Genomic DNA, 4,427 nt, shown 5'->3' on the forward strand with positions numbered 1-4,427 from the left:
TTCTTTTTGTGTTAAATAACACTTAAGTGAAGAAGAGGTTAGGTTAATTGCATAGATATTATCTTTTCTAAACCCTTTTAGGCTTATAATAAGGTTATCTAAGTGTTTAATTAAACATTCAGTAGAAAGAAATCTAACCTTATATCTAGAATCACACAATTGATTTATACTAAGAAGATTGTACTTGAGTTTTTCAACAAGTAATACTTTCTTAATAATGAAATCAGTTTTGAGTTCAATATTACCTATCCTAATTATCTTGAGTTTGTCATTGTTTCCAAACGCAACTATTCCTAAACTTTTGTTGGTTAATTGAGTAAATTTAGTGTGATCCCCAATCATATATTTGGAGCAATCACTGTCTAATATCCACTTGGTTTCCTACAATAAGTAGGAGTTAAGATTAGTTATATTTTGAGTTAAATTTTAAGTTAAATTTTTTAATTTAATTTTTAAGTTTAAATTTTAATTTAATTTTTTAATTTTAATTTTTTAATTTTAATTTTTAAGTTTTATTTTTAATTTTTTATTTTTAAGTTTAAGTTTAATTTTTAATTTAATTATTTAAGTTTAATTTTTAATTTATTTTTTATTTTAATTTTTAATTAAATATTTTAAATTTAATTTTATAGTTTAATTTTTAATTTATTTTTTTAGTTTAATTTTTAATTTAATTTTTTAAGTTTAATTTTTAATTTATTTTTAAAGTTTAATTTAATTTTTTAAGTTTAATTTTAAATTTAAGTTTTTATGTTTAATTTTTAATTTATTTTTTTAGTTTAATTTTTAATTTAATTTGTTAAATTTAATTTTTAGTTTATTTTTAAAGTTTAATTTTTAATTTAATTTTAATTTTAATTTTATTTTTATTTTTATTTTTAATTTAACTTTAATTTAATTTCTTAGTTATCTCACTCGATCTGTGTTTCTAATCAGGGAATCCTATAATTTTTGTGAGATGAGTTAGGTTCAATTTCAGAATTTGGTTTTACTTTTTGTTAGATTCAGGTTTAGCTTTGAGCTCAACAAACAGGTATTTTTTGGATAAAATTCTGGGCTATGGTGACTCACCTGAACATTATTAGAGTAACCATACCTTCAAAGTTTTCCAAATGGTCTCATCTACTGAACTTAGCACAAAACCTTGGTTAACTAGTTAGGATCCGTAAGGGGTAGCTTCAGTTAGTTCCACTAAGTCAAATACACTAGGTTGAAGTCATATCTTTCTAGACATGCATAGATAGAGCTTCCCTAACCTACTATCATCCAAAACTTCACCAGCACCGTAGGTCAAATTAAACTTTTGTCCCTTTTTACTCTAATCTTAATTATCCTGCCGAGTAGGTTACTTTTGGAGGTGCCAATTGTAACAACCCAACTTTCCCTATTTCGAGTTCTAAATGTCCTTAAAAATATTTGAAAATGCTTTTAAAATATTCTAGAGATTTTTAGGAATTTTTTAGGGTATTTTTACGTAATTTTTGGAGGTCGTTTGATATTTTTACAAAACGAAAGAAGTTTTGACAAAAAATATCCAAGCCGAGGTTTAAACCGGAAACCTCGAGTTAAGCAGAGATTCGCTTAACCAACAGACCAGCCGAATGTTTCTTAATTAAACCTACATCGAAATATAGTTAAGCTATAATGAAGCCCTAGTTACAAAAGGGAGCTCACTTATTCCCGAGCCCTAATTCCCTTTCCTCACCCTTCTCTCCTGACGGCGCCGTTCCTCTTCTCGGACGAAATCGCAGCTAGAGGCTAGGGTTTCCTCCCTCCGGCGCCGACGAAAGGCTATTTCCGGCCGATCTTCACCCGTGCGTGGTTACCTCGACGAAGGGAGCTCGAAAACACCAAAGAGCCACCGAGATCTTCACCTAGAACCTCCTTCCTCCTTCGGTTGGGGGCTCATCCGAACCCTAGATCTCCTTCTCGGTTGTAAGTCCAAGCAAACAAGGGGTAAGTACTACTCACCTGTGGTAGGAGTTGCTCCGAATTTAGGGTTTCCGTTTCCCTTTGTTTCGGATTTTGCTATGCCGAGTAGTATTGTATGTTAGAGCTTTTCCTTTCTTTGCTTTGTTTATCTAGCCGAATTTCTAAGGTTGAGTTGCTGTGCCGAATTGCCATGCTAGGGTTTTTCTTACCATCTACAGCATGCTCCTTTGTTTCGGATTTCACTGTGCAGAGTGGTTGCTAGGGATTTAGCCGTGTAGTTAATAAGCATGAACAACTCCTTAGTCAAGTATGCAATGTTAGTTTCCTTGTTATTCGATTAGCATGAGAATTTTGAATTTTGTGATTGATATGCTTCAATTGTGATAATCTAGACAACCCCTAATTCTAGCACCTAGTTATTCTTTAAGCATGCCTTTAGCACTTCAATGGTGTATTCTTGTATGTTTACCTGCTGCCCATAAATTCCAGCAAGCTTGTCCTTCCATTGGGCCGTGCAAATGGGCACAAACAACCCTTAATTATTAGTACGCAGTTCTGATTTTTGCTTGCTACCTCCATGAACATGAACAACCATGCACAGTTTAGCTTTCCTTGCTACTTAATGAGCATGCACAACTTGGTACACTAGTATGTTGGATAGATCGTTTGTTGCTATTTTAAGGGCAAGAACAACCTTGTTATAAGGATTCGGAGTTAGCTTATTTTGCTACCTTATCTAGCATTCCAGTGTTTGGTTTCCTTGCATTTCAGTTGCTTAGTTTCCTTTGCATTTCAACATGCAATTCAGTTTTAGAATTTCACAGCTTTGCTCTAATTTATAGCATGCTTAGAGAGTTCAGACTTACCTTCCTTTGATTTATGTCTATTATAGCATGCTTAGAGAGTTCATATTTGCTTTCCTTGATTTATGTTTATTGCAGCATGCTTAGAGAGTTCAGACTTGTTTTCCTTTTATTTAGTTAGAATGAGTTTAGCATTTTCCTTGCTACTCAAAGGGCAAGAACAACCCTTTATTTAGTTAGGATGAGTTTAGCATTTTCCTTGCTACTCAGAAGGGCAAGAACATCCCTTTATTTAGTTAGAATGGGTTTAGCATTTTTCTTGCTACTCAGAAAGGCAAGAACAACCTTCATTTAAAGTATGTAGTGTTAGTTTCTTGAACTTCTTGAACATGAACAACTATTAAGCTTATCTTGTAGTTTGATTTGCTTGCTTTATTTTTATAGCATGCTCAATTAGTTGCAATTCTCTACTTGTTAGATACACTTGCAGTATTCGAATAGCATGAGCAGTATTGAATTATAATTTAGTTTCTAGTTTCTTGTTTTGATACATGTACATATATGTGCTAGATAGCTTTTAATAGCTCTTTAATTTGAAGCATATAGTTATTTATTTTTACTATTTTAATAAGATGAATAGCCATGTATTTTAGTGGAATAATTATGTGCCCTATTAAACCTTTTGAGGATTATGGGTAACTACAAGTAAGAAAAAGACCAAGGTCTAGTTAGAAAAGATAACAAGTAAATTAAAGTAAGAGGCTAGTACCCGACTTCCGAGGTTGTCGTTAAACAAATCCAGGTGACCAATTCCGAGGTCTTGGCCCTGGTAAGACCGAGGTCTTTACCCTCATAGGACTGGAGGCTCGCTACCTCAGTCTCTATTAGAGAGCGCGCATGAGATGGTACTAAGCTTGGGCCCAAGAAAGAGAAGAAGAAAGTTAAAGATTAATTTCAAGTATAAGGCTATAAGTAAATGAAACGACTATCACCTATGTTTAGTGTTGGTGCGGTTAGCACTAACGATTTAACCCAGGTTTTGATGAATGACAAATAGGTTAAGTTAGTTTTGTTGTTGTCTGACACTTTGATCAAGTGTGCAGGAGAAGTCCAGACAGGTCGACGGGCTGACCGGATGTCTGGCACGAAGTCCAGCTAGGTCGACGGGCTGACCGGATAGCTGGCGAGAAGTCCAAGCGGGTCGACGGGCTGACCGGACGCTTGGCGAGAAGTCCAGCTAGGTCGACGGGCTGATCGGATAGCTGGCGAGAAGTCCAAGCGGGTCGACGGGCTGACCGGACGCTTGGCGAGAAGTCCAGACGGGTCGACGGGCTGACCGGACGTCTGGCAGGTAAGTGAGGTAAGTCACTGGAGGGGAGTGACTGCGAGGACGCGTTCCCGGGAAGGGAACATTAGGCGTCGATCCGGCTTAGATCCATTTCGGATATCTAAGTCGAGATCGTGACTAGATTCCAGTCTCGGAAAGACGGAATCTAAGTCATACTAACTTGTGCTAATTCATACTATTATAAATGTGCTAATAATCTATGTTGCAGGGTATATATTGCCTCGGACTAACTTTGTTTTGCAGGAAAAGGGAGTTTTCTGGAACAAGGTGGTCCGGGCGCCCGGAGGTCCGGGCGCTCGGAAGGGATCCGGACGCCCGGAAGGCAAATTATATCCAGCCGAGTC

The sequence above is a fragment of the Zingiber officinale genome, chromosome 5B (assembly GCF_018446385.1).
Source record: "Zingiber officinale cultivar Zhangliang chromosome 5B, Zo_v1.1, whole genome shotgun sequence".
Taxonomy (NCBI): Eukaryota; Viridiplantae; Streptophyta; class Magnoliopsida; order Zingiberales; family Zingiberaceae; genus Zingiber; species Zingiber officinale.